Genomic DNA, 23,207 nt, shown 5'->3' with positions numbered 1-23,207 from the left:
TTTATTTATTTGACAGAGAGAGACACAGCGAGAGAGGGAACACAAGCAGGGGGAGTGGGAGAGGGAGAAGCAGGCTTCCTGTGGAGCAGGGAGCCCGATGCCAGGCTGGATCCCAGGAGGATCAGGACCCGAGCCAAAGGCAGACGCTTAACAACTGAGACCATTCTATGTATGCACTGCTGATTCGGATGTGATGGCAAAGGCAAGGACCTAGTGTTTGGGAGTAGGATTAGCACTTGTTAAGAAATTAGGATAGTAAAATTATCAACCAGTGCTGGAGAATTCAAGAGTAAAGGGAGATCTCTGGGGACTGCGGCATCTTGAGCCTAAACTTTAAAAGTGGGGAGAATTCGATTAGTGAAGACATGAAATGAGGATTACTTTAGCATGTTTTATAAACCAAAGATATAAAATTGTCATTCTGAACTTCAGATCACTGGGAGATAACTGGTATTTCTTTGCTGAGTTGGTATAATTCCAGACTCGGAAGCACGAAATGTGGCCAGTGCAACTGTATGACAAATAAATGCATGATTTCCTTTAGGTTTTTTTTTTTAAATATTGAAAATAGCTCTCATGTTCACTTGATGAACTTTTCTTCTTTAAGGTTTATTTATTTATTTATTTTTAGTAATCTCCACACCCAACATGGGGCTCAAACTCACAATCCCGAGATCAAGAGTCACATGCTCTCCCGACTGAGCCAGCCAGGAGCCCCTCCCTTGATAACTTTTTGAGTACCATTAGAGGCATGGAGACCTTAAACTGCTAGCTGCTAATTTAGGGGTTGGTAACTTTTATTGCTGCTAGATATTAGATCCTTCAAGTGTGAGAAGATGATGATGCGGACTAATCTGGTAAGAGTAAGTAATGGCAGCTAATAAAATAGGCCTGAGGTAAAGGCTAATCTGGGCCCTCCATGAGGGCCTCCAACATTTGAGGGAGATAAACAGATGGGCTCTTTGTACATTGTACTAATCTAGACAGGCCCCACTGAAGTGATTCTCAGAAGTACGGTCTCTGGTTCTTATGAGTATTAGCTCAGCCAATTCCAATGGCATTCATTTTCACATAAAACTAAGGCTTACTCGAAACCTACTGAGTTACTGAGGGTTATGAAGTTCTGGTATTCATAAACTAAAATTATGATTTGTTAGAGTTTAATGAGGACTAATTCTGTGTTCTTCTGGGGAGATGGCATACATGCACAGCTGCATGTTTGGGCATATATGGCTGGTAGAAATTCCCATCGTTTTCAGGAAGGACACTTTTATTATCAGTGCTCCACTAGCATGGTTTTAGGTTAGTTATGGCTTTAAAAAGTTGCTATTCTTACATTTCATGCCCCATTAAGCCTTATCATTATCAGTTTGCTCTGGGGTTTTTATTAACTTACTACATGCACTAGTATATATTTGCATCAATAGTGTTTTAGTGTGGGAATTTTCCAATATTTAGACTTTAGGATATGTACGCATTATTTCAACAATCAGTAAGCCATACTAGAATTGCAAAAATTGATGCATACATAGTAATCTCTCCCAATTTTCCCATAGGACGATACCTCATTGTTATGCCCAACTTTTTTTCCAGTGGAAAATGAGAATGACTAGGTAGGAAAGTAATATAGGGCATAGGTTGTTCTAGAGTTTTCTCTCCTGCCTAAAAGCCATAATTGGCAAAAATAGCTCGAGCTATGTTCTATGGAACTCGAGAAAATGATAACTCAAGAAGAATTGCCTCTCTGGCCAATTAAGCTGGGGTGGCACCAAATAGTTAAGTCCCTCTCTTAATGCACAGAAGCATATTGAAGGCTCTGAGAAGTCCTGAAGCAATTTTGTTTAATGGTTAATCAAATAAACAAACTTATTTGGCAGAGGAATTTTTTTTTTTTTAAATAAACTCTACACCCAATGTGGACCTTGAACTTACGACCCTGAGATCAAGAGTCATGGTGTACTGACTGAGCCAGCCAGGTGCCTCTGAGGAAGACTTCTTGCTCTGAAAAATTATTCTCTGGAATATCTTCACTTGGAAAATGCCTCATCCATCTATCCCTCCATCCATTCATTCAACAAATATATATTGAATGCCTACTATGTGCTAGATGCTATGAACAAGACAAAATTGGCTATGACCAATATTTTCACTTTCTATGAGCCCCTCACTTTTCATGAGGACAGTTCAGGGCATTAGTTGCATCATGTTTTGTTTTGCCACTAATGGTAACTTTGCTAATGAAGGGAAAGAAAAAGTTGGAAGGAAACAATGACACAACTGGCTAGATATCAGGAGTTATAAAGAAGACTGGGGAAATTTTGATGCCTTGACAGAGGCAACAAACTTGAGCAAGCTTAGGGAAAAAGAAATCTGACCTGGGGGGACACCTGGTTAGCTCAGTTGGTAGAGTGTGTGACTCTTGATCTTGGGATTGTGAGTTTAAGCCCCATATTGGGTGTAGAGATTACTTGAAAATAAAATCTTGAGAAAAAAAGAAATCTAATTTGGGGCATATGCATTAATTAGGCTGCTTTTGTTTGCAAGTAATAGAAAATTCAACCAAAGAGACACATATAATAAGCAAAATTATTATATCTCACTTAATGAGAAATTCTGGGGGAGACTGGTTCCAGGGTTGTCTAATTTAGTAAGTTGACATCATCAATGATTAAATTCCTTTCCACATTTCTTCTCTTTCATGCATAGTGAGTCGGTCTTTATCCTCAAGGTTGCCTCTTCATGGTCACAAGATAGCTGCCACAGCTCCAAGCATCACATCCTTACAAAATAATAATAATAGCTAAAATAAATAGTGCTAAATAATAGCACTATTGATAGGGTAGACACTGTCCTAAGCACTTTGCATATATTAATTCCTTTGCTCTTTACAACAACGTCATGTGTTGCTTCTATCATCCCCATTTTACAGATTAAAAAACTGAGATACGCAGAAGTTAAGTAAGTTGCTCAGAGTCACCTAGTTAGTGAGTGGCATCACTAAGATACAATTGTAGGTAGTCTGGCTCCAAGAAAGGAAGAGAGCACCTTTTTCATATTCCTTTATGAGAGTAAGGAAAACTCTTTATGACAGAGTTTTAAAGAAAACTCATATGCACATTCCTAAATCAGTCACCCAAAAGGGGGAATGAAACTATCATGGACAGCTTAGATTAATCAAGATTAATTACTGGGGCTGGAAGGTAACTAAACCTCCCCCTCATACATCAACTAAGTGAGATTCTATAGCAGGACATAAGATCAAGGGCACCTGGGTGGCTCAGTTGTTAAGCGTCTGCCTTCAGCTTGGGTCGTGATCCCAGCATCCTGGGATCGAGCCCAGCATCAGGCTCCCTGCTCTGCGGGAAACCTGCTTCTCCCTCTCCCACTCCCCCTGCTTGTGTTCCCTCTCTCGCTGTGTCTCCCCTGTCAAATAAATAAAATCTTTATAAAAAAAAAAAAAGGACATGAGGTCAAGGTGGGATGGCTGCTCGGAAGGCAACCAACACTGTCTGCTACAGACTGAAGTGCATTGAGACCTTGAAATGGACAAATCCAGGAGGTCGTTAAGGGTACATCAAAGGATGGGACTGTTGCTTCACAATTGGGGCTCAAATGCTTTGAGACAGTAGTTGGAGTCATAAGAATGGGGCACATTTCTGAGGAAGATAAGTATAGAAATCAGAGGGCTAAAAACTGAATCTTAAAAAAATTGAGGGTAGGGGCTCCTGGATGGCTCAGTCAGTTAAACATCGGACTCTTGGTTTTGGCTCAGGGAGATGGAGCCCTGCGAAGGGCTCCATGCTCAGCGGGGAGTCTGCCTCCCTTCTCCCTCTCCCTCTGCCCCTCCCCCCCCAGATAAATACATTTTTTTTTTTACGATTTTATTTATTTATTTGAGAGAGAGAGAACGAGCAGTGAGGAGGGGCAGAAGGAGGGGGGAGAGAGAGAAAGAGAGAGAGAGAGAAGCAGACTCCTTGCTGAGCAGGAAGCCTGACAGTGCTGGATCCCAGAATCTGGAGATCATGACCTGAGCAGAAGGCAGACACTCAGCTGACTGAACCACCCAGGTGCCCCTAAAAAAATAAATCTTTAAAAAATTTTGAGGAAGGGCGGGCTCCCAGCTCAGCAGGAAGTCACCTTTTCCCTCTCCCTTTGCCTCTCTCCGCCTGCTTGTGTTCTCTGTCTCTCTTTCTCTCAAATGAATAAATAAAATCTTAAAAAAAGAAATCGTGGAGAGGGATAATTGAAGCACTATAGTCAAAATGTTGAGAATTGTTTAAGCTGTGTGCTAGGTACATGGGGCTCATTATATAATATCAATCTATTTATGTGTGTGTCTGAAAATTTCCCTAATAAAAAAATTCTGAAAAACAAAACAAAAGTACAAAACAACCATGGAGCTTTTGGAAACTCACTATGATGGCGTTTCCTATCCTTGCTACCCAACCCTTCTGTGGCCTCGTACCTTCACCCTTGTCCAAGGTTTGAACTCAGCCCATACTTTGGGATAAGTTCCAGTCACCAGCAGGAAGAATATAAGAAACCTTCATTTGGCCTCTCACAGGTTTCCTTTCCAGCCATTTCTAAGCTGCTGGTGTGCTCTGGGGCTCTGGCTGTTCTTCTGGGACCCTCCGGCTTCCTCTCCTGTCCCTACTTCTACTTGGCTTTAGAGCCTGAATTTCTCCACCCTGATCTTCACTCTTTCTGTGGCCAGGTCTTGATAAGACACCTGCCTCTAGACCAGTTACCTGACTGCTGAGGTCTCTGCTCTTTGCCAGAAACGTAAGGCCTTTATCTAAAGGACATTACTGGCGGGCCTTACTATGAAGCCTTTGAAACGTATAGCACTCAAGTCCTGCATGTCCCTTTCACCATGACTTCTTCATTGGGAGTTTTCTTACAACTATCTCGCTGCTTAGATCAGCGCTCATGCCCAGCTTTAACAGCAGGAGAAAAAGAGTTTTCAGACAAGTAAACAGGAAAGGAGTCGTTGCAGATGTGGAAGAAAAAGAAGGAAAAAGTAGCACAAGGTTTCCTCTGGGTTTTTGAAGCGTGCGCAAACCACCATATTGCATAAGCAAATAGCAATGCTGCTAAGAAGGAAAAGATGAAGAGTTGGCAGAAATGTATAGTTTATTGTAAAAAGAAAACAAAACATAACAAAGCGGACAAATAATGTAAATGAACTTGGGCATAAATGCTAAAGTGCTTACATAAATGGCTGAGAGTAGAGCTTCCCACAGCCAAGCACTTTTAAACATTTTGTAGTTTTGCAGCATCAATATGGTTGGGCTCCAAGTGAAAAGTATTTCTGATACCACCCACTGTGTTGTAACCCTAATCTCAATCATCTCCTGTGCATGACCCTCACTTTAAAACACAAAGGAGCATCTGACTCTGAGGCAGCCGGCTTTGGCCTCCAAGGCTGTGGGGATTGCATGCAGGATGGCGATAGCTTGATCAACTTCCTCTCTCAGGAGGAAGTGGGGTGGGGGCCGGCCCAGCCTCGGCGGGTTGACACTGAGGAAAAGGCAAACAGCCAGTCAACTGCTTGAAATCCCCCAAATGCAATTCAGTAAATACGCATTGGGCATTTACTATGTACAACGCACAACCAAAGGAATAATGTCCTCCCTGAACTGAAGATTGCTGCCTCAGCGGGCGTTATTACTCCCCTGACTTTTTTTTTTTTTTTCAAAGTGTCCCTTTGGCGAATCCTGGGGATTCCTTCTCAAATAATGGTTTGTTTGTTTGTTTGTTGATTCATTTATTTATTTGAGAGCAAGAGAGAGAACAAGAAGGGGGAGAGGCACAGGGAGAGGGAGAAGCAGACTCCCCACTGAGCTGGGACCCTCCATCCCAGGACCTGGAGATCATGACCTGAGCTGAAGGCAGATGCTTAACCACCTGAGACACCCAGGCGCCCCTCAAATAATGGCTTTAAATATATAAAGTTCACAAAGTTTCAAAGGAAACCAATTATATTGAAAGTCATCAAACTATAAAAAAAAAACAAGCAAATCTGTGATACGGTAATGTGTATGCTGCTATTCTCCTTTTTTTTTTTTTTTTTAAGATTCCATTTATTTATTTGACAGAGAGAAAGACAGTGAGAGAGGGAACACAAGCAGGGAGAGAGGGAGAGGGAGAAGCAGGCTCCCCGCCGAGCAGGGAGCCCGATGCGGGGCTCGATCCCAGGACCCCGGGATCATGACCTGAGCCGAAGGCAGACGCTCAACGACTGAGCCACCCAGGCGCCCCTATTCTTCTCCTTCTTCCTTCTCCTCTTCCTCCTTCTTCTTCTTCAAGTAAGCTCTACACCCAACATGGAAACTTTTCTTCCCTTCCCTTCCCTTCCTTATCCTTTGCTTTTCTATTTTTTTGAACTCATAACCAGGAGACCAAGTGGTGCATGCTCTACCTACTGAGCCAGCCAGTAATAATAAGATCTAGTGATGAGTCTAATAAGTCCTGTGATTTCAAAATAGTGTTGAGTGTAAATGTATTTCAAGAGATCTGCAACAACTTTAATGCAATGTGAAAATATCAATCACTCCTGTTGGTGATAAAATCAGTTACTGCTAGTGCTATTGTGGTGCTGTCTACATTTATAAGAAAGCAATGCTAACTTTCAATTAGAAGTTAGTAAAAATAAATGTGTAACTTTGTGTCCTGTCCAAGTTCATAAACTCGTGAATTCAATCCCCTTGGACTTTGTGGACCCCAGGTCAAGAAATTTCTCATCCTGTGCATGGACATACACGTGTGTGCACACACATGCTCCTACACAAGTCCTTCAGAGAGGGTCGAATGTTGGAACAATAAATCATCTAAATAATCATAGTATGAGGTCGAACAGGATAAGTGTTCTACGACTGGAGCCACAAAGCACCGTAGGGATTCACACACCATTGTGTGGGAAAGAGAGGGCTGGGTGTACTGAAGACCCACTGGTGTGTGCAAAGACTTCTTGGTTTTGCCTCTGCTTGAGTTTATTTTCATCTGTGCAGAGATAGAACAGAAATATAGCCATAAGAGTATTTATAAATGTTTTTTTAAATTTTTTATTGTTAGTATTTATAAATAACATAACATTTATAAATGTTAATGTAGCCATGTTTCTGGGCAGCAGTGTGCCAATGCCAGGGAATGGATCCTCAGTCAGTGGTTCTCAAAGTGTGGTCCCTGGACCAGGTACGTTTAAAAAGAGGTAAAGGGGAAGAAAAGAGAGTAGAGATAAGAAAGGCAGGCATTTTACCTTCTGGGTTCCTCCTCACCCCCAGCTCATTAAACCAGCTAAAGCTGGACTAGGTTTGGAGCTAGCCTGACGTGGAGTATGAGTTAGAGCGTTTCTCAGAGTTCGCTCTCAGGATTCCTTTGCGCCCTTACCACCTGTTAAATACCCAAAGAGCTTTTGTTTGTGTGGGCTATGTCTATAAACACTTATTGTGCTAGAAATTAAAATTGAGAAATTTAAAAATATTTTTTAATTCATAAAAAAAATAAGCCCGTTATGTGTTCACCTAAATAGAATCTTTTTGGTGAAACAACTGTATTTTCTAAAACAAAAATATCAGTGAGGAAAGAGACATTGTCTTCTGTGTTTGCAAATCTCTTTAATCTCTGGCTTAATGGAAGACCGTTGGGCTCCGTATCTGCTGTTGCAGTATGTTGCAATAGTACATGTTATATAGCCTCCGGAAAGCTCTCTGTCTTCTACTCAAAGAACGAGAGTGAACTTGGCAAATAACGTCTTACTATTATTGCAAAAGTAGTTTTGACTTTTGACCTCAGGGGGGTCTTCAGGCCATCCTCCAAGAACTGAGATTTAGGGATTTCTTCTAATATTTTTCTTCTCTGTTTTATAATTTGACCTTCCCTTAGCCATAGAAAAAGACTAATTCTATAACTAGAAATAAATGGTATAAAATTCAAATATGTCTGTGCTGGATATCTCTTGTTCTGCCTCCAGATGTCCAGCTGGCCCTCTACCTTTCTCCCTTCTGTTCTGTGACCTGAATGGATAATATCAGTAGGCTACAGTACCATTGGGTTTGGCCAAGGGGTAGCCCTGGCAGTAGATCAAAGGAAGAGAGGAGAGAGAGGTTGGGGTATTTATTCCCTAGTTGAAAAGGGCTCACTCTCTCCTTTACTGGGGATCAGTTCTTGACACAGGACTCTGCACACAACCCTCTCTATGTACTGTTCCTGTGAACCCTTCCGACCCACATCCCTTGAGGCACAGGTGTGATAGTGTGCCTCCCAACTACTAGACCAAGGAGATTAGACTGTATGATTTATCTCTACCCTGCCTGCTCCTTTGGAAATAGTCCCTTTATTATTACACCTTCCTCAAAATTCCCAATTTGAGTGCATCATCTGTTTCTTGTGGAACTCTGACTAACGCAAGCTGAGAGAGCTATAGGACCTTAAGATAAACTTCAGTTAAAGTATTGCCCATGGCATTGTAGCCACTTGATTTTTTTTTTTTTACATTTCTTGTTTTTTAATTGAATAAATTTGACATGTAATATTGTATAAATTTAAGATGTACAGCAGGTTACTTTGATAAATTTATATATTGTAATATGATGGCCAATGTAGTGATACTTATATTACATAATAATTATAGTACAATATTATTGCCTATATTCATTATATTGTGCATTAGCCCTCTATGGCTTATTTACTACTCTTTTTTTTTTTTACTTTTTTGATGTTCTTTATTCATTCTTACATTTCTCAGCTTCTATATGGCATACATTTCTTTTTTTTTTTTTAGATTTTATTTATTTATTTGAGAGAGAATGAGAAATAGAGAGCACGAGAGGGAAGGGGGTCAGAGGGAGAAGCAGACTCCCCGCCGAGCAGGGAGCCTGATGCGGGACTCGATCCTGGGACTCCAGGATCATGACCTGAGCCGAAGGCAGTCGCTTAAACAACTGAGCCACCCAGGCGCCCCACATTTCTTTTTTTTTAATGTTATGTTAATTACCATACATTACATCATTAGTTTTTTTAAAAAAATTTTATTGTTATGTTAATTACCATACATTACATCATTAGTTCTTGATGTAGTGTTCCATGATTCATTGTTTGTGCCTAACATCCAGTGCTCCACGCAGAATGTGCCCTCTTTAATACCCATCAGCAGGCTAACCCATCCCCCCACCCTCCTCCCCTCTAGAACCCTCAGTTTGTTTTTCAGAGTCCATTGTCTCTCATGGTTCATCTTCCCCTCCGACTTACTCCCCTTCATTCTTCCCCTCCTGCTATCTTCTTCTTTTTCTTTTTTCTTAACATATGTTGCATTATTTGTTTCAGAAGTACAGATCTGTGATTCAACAGTCTTGCACAATTCACAGCGCTCACCATAGCACATACCCTCCCCAATGTCTATCACCCAGCCACCCCATCCCTCCCACCCCCCACCACTCAGCAACACTCAGTTTGTTTCCTGAGATTAAGAATTCCTCATATCAGTGAGGTCATATGATACATGTCTTTCTCTGATTGACTTATTTCACTCAGCATAACACCCTCCAGTTCCATCCACATCGTTGCAAATGGCAAGATCTCATTCCTTTTGATGGCCGCATAATATTCCATTGTGTATATATACCACTTCTTCTTTTTTGTTAATAATTTTTTAATTGTTATGTTAATCACCATACATTACATCATTAGTTTTTATGTAGTGTTCCATGATTCATTGTTTGTGCATAACACCCAGTGCTCCACGCAGAATGTGCCCTCTTTAATACCCATCACCAGGCTAACCCATCCCCCCACCCCCCTCCCCTCTAGAACCCTCAGTTTGTTTTTCAGAGTCCATCGCCTCTAATGGTTCATCTCCCCCTCCGACTTACTCCCCTTCATTCTTCCCCTCCTGCTATCTTCTTCTTCTTTTTTTTTTCTTAACATATATTGCATTATTTGTTTCAGAAGTACAGATATGTGATTCATCAGTCTTGTACAATTCACAGTGCTCACCATAGCACATACCCTCCCCAATGTCTATCACCCAGCCACCCCATCCCTCCCACCCCCCACCACTCAGCAACCCTCAGTTTGTTTCCTGAGATTAAGAATTCCTAATATCAGTGAGGTCATATGATACATGTCTTTCTCTGATTGACTTATTTCACTCAGCATAACACCCTCCAGTTCCATCCACGTCGTTGCAAATGGCAAGATCTCATTCCTTTTGATGGCCGCATAATATTCCATTGTGTATATATACCACTTCTTCTTTATCCATTCATCTGTCGATGGACATCTTGGCTCTTTCCACAGTTTGGCTATTGTGGACATTGCTGCTATAAACATTGGGGTGCATGTACCCCTTCGGAACCCTACATTTGTATCTTTGTGGTAAATACCCAGTAGTGCAATTGCTGGCTTGTAGGGTAGCTCTATTTTCAACTGTTTGAGCTCCATACTGTTTTCCAGAGTGGTTGCACCAGCTTGCATTCCCACCAACAGTGTAGGAGGGTTCCCCTTTCTCTGCATCCCCGCCAACATCTGTCGTTTCCTGACTTGTTAATTTTAGCCATTCTGACTGGTGTGAGGTGGTATCTCATTGAGGTTTTGATTTGGATTTCCCTGATGCCGAGCGTACATCATTAGTTTTTGATGTAGTGTTCCATGATTCATTGTTTGCATATTGATTTTATTTTATTTTTTTTAAGATTTTATTTATTTATTTGAGAGAGAATGAGAGATAGAGAGCATGAGAGGGAAGAAGGTCAGAGGGAGAAGCAGACTCCCTGCCGAGCAGGGAGCCCGATGCGGGACTCGATCCCGGGACTCCAGGATCATGACCTGAGCCAGGGGCAGTCGCTTAACCAACTGAGCCACCCAGGCGCCCTGCATATTGATTTTAATGGAAGTTAGAAGGCTGTAAAGTTCTGGTGTCTCAGAGCCTAAGTTTGTTTTTGTTTTTTTTTAATGTAAACATTTTCATTTATTTATTTATTTGACAGAGAGAGTGAGAGAACACAAGCAGGGGGAAGGGCAGAGGCAGAGGGAGAAGCAGGCTCCCTGCTGAGCCAGATGCGGGGCTCGATCCCAGGACCCTGGGATCATGACCCGGGTCAAAGGCAGTCACTTAACCAACTGAGCCACCCAGGTGTCCCAGGGCCTAAGATCTTTAATGGTTGGGAAAGAGAAGGCTGGGTGCATTGAAGACCCACTAGAGTCTACAAGGACTTCTTGATTTTGCCTCTGCTTGAGCTTATTTCCTTCCTTTCTTTTTTCCTTCCTTCCTTCTTTTCTTCCCTTCCGTTCCCTTTTCTATCCTATCCTTCCCTTTCCTATCCTTTCCTTACCTTTTCTATTTCTTTCTCTTTCTTTCTTTCTTGATTTTATTTATTTACTTTTAAAGTAAACTCTACATCCAACGTGGGGCTTGAACCCACAATCCCGAGATTAAGAGTTGCATACAGTACCATCTGAAGCCAGCCAGGCGCCCCTGCTTGATTTTATTTTCATCTGTGCAGAGATAAAACAGAAATAAAGCTGCAAAAATATTGATAAATGCTAACGTGTCCATGTGCCTGGGCAGCACTGTACCAATGCCAGGCAATGGATCCAGATTAGCCTAAGTCAGTGGTTCTCAAAGTGTGGTCCCTGGACCAGCAGCAGCAGCAGCATTACCAAGGAACTTGTTAGAAATGCAAATTCGTTAAGCTTCTACCTTCAGCTCAGGTCATGATCCCAGGGTCCTGGGATGGAGCCCCGCATCCCGCATCGCATCCCGCATCGCATCCCGCATCACATCCGGCTCCCTGCTCAGCAGGAAGCCTGCTTCTCCCTCTCCCACTTCCCCTGCTTGTGTTCCCTCTCTCAACTGTCTCTCTCTCTGTCAAATAAATAAAAAATCTTAAAAAGAAAAGAAAAAGAAATGCAAATTCTCAAGTCTCACCAGAGAGTACTAGATCAGAAACTCTGGGGGTGGGGCCTAACAATCCTTGTTCTCACAAGCCTTCCAGGGGATCCTGATGCTTGGTCGAGTTTGAGAACCTTTACTCTCAGAAACTTATGACATCACAGTTCCCTAAGTTGCAGGCCTCCCTTACAGCTGGGGTAGTCATGTGATTCCCTCATTCCCTACTGTCTTCAACTTGGGCAACTTATGGGAAGCTACAGTAACCGTCCTGCAATCTTGGGGCAACAAGATAATTGTAGAAGCACTGACCCTGACATCAGTGCTCACCTCCAAACTTCTTGTTATGTGAAAGAATATGCCACCCACACCCTCCTATAATTTAAGGCACTGTTTAGGTTTTCTGTTAGCCAAACATATTTCGCACTTTATGACATGGTTTAAAAAAAACTTGTCCCCTCATGATGATAAAAACTTTAAACAATATTTTAGTGTTGAAATAAGTATTAAATATGGAGCAGAGGGCAATATTCTTATGGATTTTTAAGATAATTTTTAGCCTGTGTGGCCTAATTCTTGCTGAATCCCAGATACCTTGGGATAAAAGGGCCTTCCTCCTAAAGAGCTCTCTGGAGCTGTTTGAGACAAACTTTTAAGAGAAACTATGTTGTGGTTTCATTAAAATCAGGATTGAGGCTTTCTAGGAAAGTAGTGGTGGTCAGTGAAAAGGAAAAGTTTCCTACTCTACTCACAACACTTTTGACCTGATATGTGGGCTCTTTTCCTCTCCTTAAGCAATGCTGACACTAACTACCTGGAGTTAGGGCAGTTGCCACGGGTTAAGAACTCAGTCCCACAAAACTGTCCCCATTTTTATTTTTGTTTTTATTTTTATTTTTTAAAGATTTATTTATTTGAGAGAGAGAGAATGAGAGATAGACAGCACCAGAGGGAAGAGGGTCAGAGGGAGAAGCAGACTCCCCGCCGAGCAGGGAGCCCGATGCGGGGCTCGATCCCGGGACTCTAGGATCATGACCTGAGCCGAAGGCAGTCGCTTAACCAACTGAGCCACCCAGGCGCCCCTGTCCCCATTTTTAGAGGCCAATCACAAGTCCCAGGTTGTGCCCTGTACTACTGACCACCCAGCGATAAATGGGGATTCCCACAACCCATTCCTCAGGGTTGATAATTTTTCTAGAATTGTTCACAGAACTCAGGAAAGCACTTTACTTACTATGATCCATTTATATAAAGGATAGAACTTGGGAACAGCCAAATGGAAGAGAGGCATAGGGCAAGCTATGTGGGAAGAGGCATGGAGCGTCCCTGGCCTCACCAGGATCACAGCCTTCTCAGCACCTCAATGTGTATGCCAACCCAGGAGTTCTCCAAACCCAGTCATTTAGGGGTTTTATGGGGGCTTCATTACATAGCATGATTGATTACATCATTGGCCATTGGTGGTTAAGTTCATTTCCATCTCCTTTGCCCTCCCCAGAAGTAGGGGGTGAGGCTGAAAGTTCTGACCTTATTATATACTTGCTTCCTTTGGCAAGCAACTATTCTCTATGAGTTACCACGTTAGCATAACTTTAGGAGTTCAAACAGGCTTCTTAAGGGGCACCAGGCTGACTCAGTGGTAGAGCATGATCTCAGGGTCTTGAGTTCAAGCCCCATGTTGGGCCTAGAGCTTACTTAAAAAAAAAAAAAAAGGCTTCTTGTTAATAACAAAAATGCTCTCCTTACCCCTATCACACAAAAAATGGTAAGGGTTTTAGGAGCTCCCTGCCAGGAACTGGGATGAAGATTAAATATAGATTTCTTATTATATCACAATATCACAGTTAATTAATTTCAAAGGCAGCAGTGCCTATTATTTACCTGATTATTGGTACCTGATTCACAGTGAATGCTTAATAAGTGTAGAGTGGAACTGGTGAAAAAAAATTTTTTTTTATGAAGAAAAGAGGTTTATCAGTGGAATATTTCCAGTGGTGAAGAGGGGTGTGGATCCATCTGCTCAAACTGGACTACTTGAAATTTGACACCAAAGCTCCCTGTCAGAAAGAGCATAATGGTCTGCACATAACCGGCATATAAATATGCTGAATGAATATGTGAAATTTCTTCTGTGTGACATATAAAAATTATGATTCCACTGTGACAGCCAATGTGTTAGGTGTTATTGTATACCACATCCCATTTCATCTTTATAATAATTACATGAAGTAGGCAGTACTGGATTATCAGGTGTGGATTTAGGGTACCAGCAAAACTGAGGCAACTAAACTTTGGAGACAATTGATATCTAATGTCTTATTTAAAAAAGAATACCAGGAGTGCCTAGGTGGCTCAGTCAGTTGAGCGTCTGACTCTTGGTTTCAGCTCAGGTCATGATCTCAAGGGTCATGAGATCCAGCCCCACGTGGAGCTCTTCACTCAGTGGGGAATCTGCTTGAAAGATTTTCTCCCTCTGCCCCCTCCATCTCTCTCAAATAAATAAATCTTCAAGATTTGTCTATTTTATTTGAGAGAGAGAGAGAGCACACACGTGCAGGAGGATGGGCAGAGGGAGAGAATCTTCAGACTCCCCTCTAAGCACCGAGCCCCACGTGGGGCCCAATCTCATGACCCTTGAGATCATGACCTGAGCCGAAACCAAGAGTCCACCACTCAACCCACTGAGCCACATGGAGGGCCCCAACAAATAAATCTTAAAAAAAATAAAAAATAGGGGCACCTTCGTTGCTCATTCGGTTAAATGTCTGACTCTTGGTTTCAGCTGGGATCATGATATCAGGGTCTTGAGATAGGGCCCCACATTAAGCTCCATGATTCTCTCTCTCCCTCTGCCCTTCCCTCACTTGAGATAGTGTGCACTCTCTCTCTCAAATGAATAAATAAATACAATCTTAAAAAAATAAAATAAAAAGGAACACCAGAGTATGAAAGCCAACATTGGAGAAATCAAGAGTTTTTCTACATTACATTTAGTATTGTTTCCACTGTCTTTTGGAGAGTGCTTTGCATTACTAACAGCATCTAAAGCTCTTCACCTGGCTTCCGAAGATTTCCGTGATTCCTATTTACAGAACAAGTAAACAAGCCTCAGAGTGCTTAGATTAGCTGCATCCACACAGTAACAGAGCCCGTGGTGATGGTACTCAATGTTTATGATACATTATATGTTTATTATTTTTTTAAATTTTTTTAAAGATTTTATTTATTTATTATAGAGAGAGAATGAGAGATAGAGAGCACAAGAGGGAAGAGGGTCAGAGGGAGAAGCAGACTCCCTGCCGAGCAGGGAGCCCGATGTGGGACTTGATCCTGGGACTCCAGGGTCATGACCTGAGCCGAAGGCAGTCGCTTAACCAACTGAGCCACCCAGGCGCCCAATACATTATATGTTTATGATGGTACACATCAATTTACCTTTTAAATTTGTGAATCTTGTTGGGCCTTCTTTATTGGTTTAGAGTTTTAATCAAATAAAGCACACGACAAAATTAATCTAAATGTGTTTTGATCCCTATTGTATTCTTAGCCCCTAGAACAGCATTCAGTGCATCTGTATTTTTAGAGATTGAAAGAATGAATGATATGCAATCATCAGCCCACCTAAATGATTGTGCTTTGTATTAGTTTTAGGCTCAACCAAGGGAACGTGAGAAGGAAATCCAGCAGATCAGGAAACTTCTCTGATGCCCTCCTGAGATTGCCTGGATTCTTAAGACCAGGGTCCTACAATGTCTCCACTTTTATGATCTTTAGATTCCTATTTTGGAAGCTGGGATCCTAGACTCCTTTCGCCCTGTATAAAGTGTGTCAGACAAAGAAGTGTGATTTAAGGGAATGTATTCTATAAGTTATTTAAGAAATATTTCCTAAGAACTGATACTGATAGTAAAGGGGACAAGAGAAAGGCAAAGTCTAAAGGGCCTACTTCTTTTTTCTTCATTACTTTTCCTCCCAACATGAAGTGGGGAAATTGAATTTTAGTCTATGGTATCTCCATTACCTATACTAGAGGATCTCAATCATGGGTGTGCAGAAAACCCACCTGGAGAATTTAGAAATTCACCTTTCTAAGTCTTGTTTCAGAGTCCCTGAGATTACAGGTGTGAGTGGACCCAGGAATCGGCACCCCAGGTGAGTACCGCCCTGGTGGTCCAGCCACCCTACTGTAAAAAACACTAATGTTATGCAAATTTGGGTCATAGACAAAAAATCTGAACTGCAATCAAGTCTTTATTTCTGCCATCCTCACCATGACTTTGGGCAATTGTCCTATTCCTAAATTTGCCCTTATTCCTAAAACATCCACAGCTCTTTAGCTGAATAGCACTCTGCTGGGTCTTAGCTTAACTTGTCTGTCCAAACCAGTTTACACAAAAGTGTGAATAAGGTTTAAATCCTTTAACAGGGCACTTTCAAAAAAAAAAAAAAGTATCCTAAGGTATTAGAATGCTTTCATTACACTTAAGTTTTGTTTCTTTGGAGGGGAATTAACTTGCAATACCTGTTAGTCTAATTCGATTGCTGAAGGAATCCTGTCCACTTTCCTCTTCTGCTTATTGCATTATTCCTTCTAGACTCATACTGTTCTTTGTGAAGCCGTCTTGATAAACCTATCCACAGAGACGATCCCTTATGTCACCCCCATCCCTTGCATGTTTCAGTGATAGCACCTATCATCTTGTACTGGGATTGCCTAATTTAGTTTTGTAACTCCAGTTCTAGGAATAGTGCCTGCCAAACAGCAGGCGCTCAATAATTGTGGAACGAACAAATGAATGTCAAAGACTAGGCCGAGAGTTTTAAAAATCAGTGTTGACTAAGAAACAAAACACGGAAATGTCAAGGGCTGAATGCCAGGCGTTGCAGGCCTAGAGAGAATAAAAATAACCCCTAACAGCACAGAGTCCTCTTGAAGGGATCACCTGTTCCATTTTCTCACTTCGCTTTCCAGCATCTCCTGACACCCCAGTTTCCCGCTCACTAACTCATTCTCTTCCCTACTGTGGACAGGTCAGGCAGGTAGCACAGCTCAGCAGCTCTGATTGGTCGGCGATGATTTCATTGTTAGGAAACATCCGGGCTTTTTCCCTCCCCCGCAACACCTCCCCCAGGGCCCTGCGTTCCTAGCTTCCCTCTCCCGCGTTCGCCCCACCCGTTGGCTGAAGCAAAACAACTGCCTCTCCCCGGACCGCTTCTTATCCTCGCCTGCGCCATCCCTTCCCGTCTCTACGCCAAAGAGAGGCGTTTATGTCCTCCAATGAGGGCCTAACAGGACTTTGTTAGCCAATCAGCAGCCAACCCCCTGCAATTCCGGGTGGGACTAGGCTTCCACACCTATAACTGGACAGAGCGTTGGCTCCTTTATTGAGCCTGTTTTACGCAAGGCTTAGAGGTCAAAAATAAAGGAGCATGGTTCTCGTAGGACGGGAAGGATCCGCATACACTCTGGATTTGACCGTTTTCGAACACTAGCCAATCGCTATTCGGATACTTCCCCGCCTTTTGCGCGTTCATTTAAAAAAAGCCAGTGTGACGGACTTGGAAATTGGTTCAGTGACGGACACGGACAGAAAGCCAATGATTGAGGGTTCGGGTCACCTTTTGGACCAATAAGAAAAGAGAATCGCTAGGGCTCGGTCTTTGCGAGGCGGAGTGCAGGTGGGCGTTATTTGATTGATGGTGATCTCTACTTATGGCTGTTGGGGTGGGTTGGTCCCTAACGCCCAGAGGCGGGGCTGAATGAAGTAAATGGTAATGAAGGGTTGGGTCTCACTCAGTGGGCGGTGTTTGATGGATAGTTGACCTTGCCAATTGAAGGTGGTCGCTGATGCCCAATGGGAAATTAGGAACTGAGAGGCGGGGCATTGTGGGCGGTGAAAACTAAGTACCGAGGTACAGAGCAGCCGAAGTAGGAGGGAGGGTGATGATTGACGGGTCGTCTAGCCAACTGGGTGCAGCAAGAGGCTGCACCGTCCCAATGGGTGTGAGCCGGGGGCGGGGCTCGCCGAGGGGCGGGGAGGACAGGGTGCGGGGAGGGGGTTGCAGAAGGAGCGGAGCGGCTGCTGCTCAATGGCGGAAAAGCCGCCGGTACTCTGACCGCCTGGTCCCCTTAGCAGTTGCGGGGGAGTTTCCTGCCGGCGCGGCTGGAGTCTCTGTTTCTCAGGGTTCGGTGGCTGGAAGATGCTCCAGAGAGACGAGGCTGCGGCGGAGGAGGTGGCGGCGGCCGAATCGGCAACGGCGCTAGGGTGGAGAGAAGGCGGCAGCGGCGGCGGCGGCGGCGTGCGGGGCCCGACGGTGTAAACAGCCCCGGAGGCGGCGGAGGCGGTGGCCGAGACCCCGAAGGGGAAGCGGCGGCTGAGGCAGGGTCGCGCCTCGGTCGGAAGCCTGGGCTGAGTACAGCAGGGGGTCTCTGCGGCGGGCGAGAGCGGACGCCCTAGACCTCGCTTCCCTCCCTCGCCCCAGGTAAGGCCGCTCCGCGCCCCGCCGTAGGGGAAACGGCTCGCGGGCACCGCCGAGGCCCCGGACCGTTTTCGGGGTGCTGCCGGGCTAAGGTCGTGGGCCCTGCCTGCCTAATCCTCGCCTCTTCTGCCGTGGAGCCTGGGGGAGCAGAACGCCGGGCCTGGCTCCTGGGTAGGCCCCTTCCCCAGCCGCCGCCTCCGCGCTCGGCCAGGCTGGGAGAGGCTCGGGGCAGGGAATTTTACTTTGCTCCAACGCCTGGAAGTAAACTGCTTTCCCCTGTTCTCTGCTTCAGTCTGCGAGCATCTCTTTCACACCGAAACACTGGGGCTACCCCAGGCCTTAACTCATCCCTTCCTGGATCGTGCTTATTTAAAACCTTACCTTTTCCATTTGTTTCCTCATCAGCTTCTGCCCCACTCTGCGCTCCACTTCACTTCCTTGTTAAATCTTCTTTCTCGCTCTTCTGTCTGTGCGTCTCACCACCTCCTTCCTTCTTAGTGGCTTTAAGTCGCTTCTTAGCCGACTCCGGGCTTCTCTTCCCTTCCTTCCCCAGCGATCCTTTTTGGATGTCATTCTTTTTAACAGAGAAGTTTTAAAATGAACTTCTTCTACCGCCAGTAACCCAAATCTTCCAGACACCCTTTAAGAATAGACTAATCAGCTTTTTGTGGCAGATCAGTTTTTGTTTTGTTTTGTAATTTAACTGAGCCTAATAACCTTTAAAAAAAAAAGGTTGTATTATTTTTTTTTAAAGATTTTATTTATTTATTTGAGAGAGAGAGAATGAGAGATAGCACGAGAGGGAAGAGGGTCAGAGGGAGAAGCAGACTCCCTGCTCAGCAGGGAGCCCGATGTGGGGCTCGATCCCGGAACTCCAGGATCATGACCTGAGCCGAAGGCAGTCGCTTAACAAACTGAGCCACCCAGGCGCCCAAAAAGGTTGTATTCTTAAACGTCAAATGTGGAAATGACACCGAGGTAATTTTAAAAACGAGGGACTCAGTGAATGTTGAAAATAGTTATTTCATTTTTTAAGTTGCCTGACCTCTAATGTCGGATTTAACAGATCTAGAACATTTGCCCATCTTATTTGGCAAAACTGCTTCTTAAGCCGGCCCAGATTCATCAGTATTCAAGTCGGCTTAAAAACAACGTGAAAACTTTAAAAAGAAGTTATTTTATGAACAGCTAACTAGGAAGCTGTTTTCATGAAGTCACAGTTACAGACCTTTTAAAATAGGCACCACATGTTTAATGTATCAAAATAAAGTTGGCAGGAGTCTTGTAAAAGGATTATTTAGGAATTTGAGTAGTCTTAGTGATATGTAACTATTTTGGGAAAAACATTCTTTTTCTGTTAACAAACGTTTACAACTGTAATGTGAGAATTACTGAGGTTTATTGTGGGATTAACACAGGAACTCATTTTATTTGAGCTACTGCTCGGATGTAGAAGTGGTAGATTGTTCCGGGCAGATAACGTAAGTTGGTATGTTCTGGGAGATAGAGAAACATGCCATCCACGCTGAATGTTAATGGACATTATTTCATTTACTTTCTCTGTTGTGCAATAGCAAAGTTCCTATTGTTGGCCTACTTTTAAATAGAGAATTTCTAAATGGAGACAAGTTATTCTAATTATAATAGTCTTTTCCAAGTGTACAGGCTTTAAAAAAAATATGGTTGAAGTTATACTATTTTTAAAATGGTAATTTTTAAAGAAATATTTTTGTAGGCCTCTTCAATGGGCAATGTATTGTTTCAATTGAACTTTTAAAATATAGTGTTTAGAACAGGGTTTTTTTTTATCAACATTTTTTTCCAGGGATAATCCTCATTTTTACTGTGCTTTTTTGTTTCTCTGTGTCTTTTTTTCTTTTAATGGTTGTTGTTTGTGTTTTTCCCTTTCATTTATTTTTGCTCTCATAAAGTCTTATCACGGTTTCTGCAGTGGCTTTTTATGTTGCTTTGTCAGCATGGAATAATATTTTTATGTGATGTTTCATACCCATTAGTTAAGATTTCCTCAGTTTTTGTACATTATCCTTTGAATTTCTTCAGGTTGTAATGATTCTCTTAGAAGTGACCAGCAAAGCTTTCAACACCTATTTTCTCATACCAGGTGTCTGATTTCTGTGAAGACTCGGGAATAGGTGAAAGCTTTTAAAGTTTGTCTGATAGTCATGGCAATAAATATTATTTTATGTTAGTAATTAACATGTTATAATTACCAAATCCCTTAAGATTGCATCATCTGAAGGAATGGCATGTCTAAATAGCTGTGCTTCTAAGAATATCTGATTCACAAGTTGAAAAGGTCAGAAAAAGTGGTTTTCTTGTTGAAAATTTATTTTCCTATAATGTACATTTTTTACGAAGTCTTTTCCATTAAAATTTGATGCTGATGGACTCTCTTGGCACTCTTGGAAGAGTAGAATTTGCCATAGTGTAGGTTAGTGATTGTGGAGATTCATCACAGTCCCTTCACCATTGGCTCAGTTTTTAAACATGCCCTTGTAAATGAGTTGGTAAACATTTCTTTTATTGCACATGATACAGTGAATTCCCCCCACCACTCATTGGTGTTAGTTACACATATTATCTACATTGTATGAAAACTTGTATGTTACATGTAACTATTTTAAAGTATCTTGTGACATTACCTAGGATAAGAAGTAGTAAAATAGTATAATTCTAACTCCCTAGTGGTCTTTCATAAGATATAAGTGGTCTTTCATAAGATAAAGTGAATAAAATTAACTTATTAAAATATAACACATGGTATTTTACTTTTTCTGTGAACTTTGCCTTTCACAGTTCACTGATTTTTAAGAAAAAATTAGTTGGGAAACAACTGACAGGGTCAGAGTTAGAATAGTTAAACTTTTTTTAAATCCCAGAATTTGAATAGCAAAATTTATTCAAGTAATACTTAGCATAAAATATAAAATTATGGTTAGTGGTAAGAGAATTTGGGGGAATATGGTTACTTCTGGATATCCATTGTGTTTGTTTTTTTTTTCCACATTGTACTTGATTCTTCTTATTTTTTCTTAGTGAACTAATTTCAGAATTTGGGTTGAAACCAAATTATTAGTAGCTTTAAAGTTTTATGGTAGAAACATTTTATTTATCATATCAGTAGAATTGTGGATTAAAAGAATTGACAGATTGGGGCTATGAGGTAAAATTCTCAGATACTAGGTAAACGCTGGAAATGTAATCTGACTACTTTCCATCCCACTATTTTGTACTCCGACTAAACAGTGAAGGGAAATAGGGTAGAGTTTGGGAATATTGGTTTTTGTAGTTTTTGCTTGACTTTAAAATTTATAAAATGACAGGGTCTGTCATCTTCTAGCAACTGATCTAACAAGTATAGGTGAACAAAAAGATACTTCATAATCTTTGTTTTACCTTATTTTTGTTGATATTTATAACAAAACATTTAAAAGAAAATGACTTGATCTTCGAGAGTAATTTAAGTATGCTAATATCTCTGATTAGCCATTTTGGAATGTTTTTTCAAATGAAACAATTCTAACGTGGTTTAACCTCTTTGCATAGACTGGACTTGGGTTACACTTTTCAGTGTTTAAGCTATAGTCCCCCCCTCCCCCCGCCAAAGAAAACCGCCATTTAGACTAACTTGAGTGATTTGCTCAGGTAGTTGAATCAGTATTATGATTAAAAGAGTCTTTACTAAATTCTTGATGGAATGAAATTTTCCAAAAGTGTAGTCTGTATACTGTAGTTTAATTTCTCAGATTTTAGGGCTTCTGGGTGGCTCAGTCGTTAAGCGTCTGCCTTCGGCTCGGGTCATGATCCCAGGGTCCTGGGATCGAGCCCCACATCGGGCTCCCTGCTCGGTGGGAAGCCTGCTTCTCCCTCTCCCACTCCCCCTGCTTGTGTTCCCTCTCTCGCTGTGTCTCTCTCTGTCAAATAAATAAATAAAATCTTAAAAAAAAATTCTCAGATTTTATAAAGATTGTGAGATTTCATTTTTAGCATCATCTGGCAACCTAGAAAAAAAAAAACCATACGGTAGCTCATTCTTTTTTTTTTTTTTTTAAGTTTCATTCAAACTTCAGGGTGTGTTATTTCTCCCTTTCAATTTAATGTTGTTTTTTTTTTTAAGATTTTATTTATTTGACAGAGAGAGGGAACACAAGCAGGGGGAGTGGGAGAGGGAAAAGCAGGCTTCCCGCTGAGCCGGGAGCCCGCTCGATTCCAGCATGCTGGGATCATGACCTGAGCCGAAGGCAAATGCTTAACGACTGAGCCACCCAGGCGCCCCCCCCTTTTCAATTTAATGTTAATAACAGACATAAACATTTTGTTCTGGATTATGGTAAGTCATGACATAGAGGAGTTCTCAAGTAAATATTTTTCTTTTTTAGCTACAGCTAACTTGTGACCACATCTACAATATCGGCTTATTTCTTGGCATGACGTATACCTTTTATAATGATACCCTTTGTATGTAATAACTTATTTAAGTTTAAGAACCCAGTAGTTTAACAATTGTGGTATTTTAACTTGTTCGTATATTTAGGGAAATTTAACATGGTTTGTAACATTTAAAGCACAGTTCACCAATTCAAAGCTTTTTTCGTTTACTAGTTTATTAACTTACTAAAAATGGAGTCAAAGGTTTTTTTTTTTTAGTATGTTGAAATATCAGTATAACAGTTATTGGCTTTAAATTGATTTCTTTCTGAAAATTAAAGACCTTAAAGTTTGGAAACATAACCCTTGTTGAAAAACTTGTTTTACATTCCTTTGAACGAAAGACTATTAAATACATGGTCTGGTATTTAGAGGAGAGAGAGATGAATGT

The 23,207-nt window shown here is 41.9% G+C and overlaps 1 protein-coding gene across 7 annotated transcripts in view; it reads left to right on the top strand.

Annotated features, from left to right (window-relative positions):
• The first annotated feature begins 17,922 nt into the window (after nucleotides 1-17,922).
• The window catches only part of PPM1B (protein phosphatase, Mg2+/Mn2+ dependent 1B), an 86,540-nt gene continuing 81,255 nt past the window's right edge, over nucleotides 17,923-23,207 (top strand). For 3 of the 7 annotated variants that reach the window (XM_027622724.1, XM_027622729.1, XM_027622723.1), the window contains exon 1: nucleotides 17,923-18,370. The gene's annotated coding sequence lies outside the window, so the exon portion shown is untranslated. The remainder of the gene's footprint in view (nucleotides 18,371-23,207) is intronic. The other 4 variants (XM_027622725.1, XM_027622722.1, XM_027622727.1 and 1 more) reach the window with 2 other exon arrangements.

This window comes from Zalophus californianus, chromosome 8 (genome assembly GCF_009762305.2).
Source record: "Zalophus californianus isolate mZalCal1 chromosome 8, mZalCal1.pri.v2, whole genome shotgun sequence".
In the NCBI taxonomy this organism is placed as follows: Eukaryota; Metazoa; Chordata; class Mammalia; order Carnivora; family Otariidae; genus Zalophus; species Zalophus californianus.
Note: the sequence above shows the minus strand (reverse complement) of the source record. Positions and strands in the feature narration are given on the sequence as shown.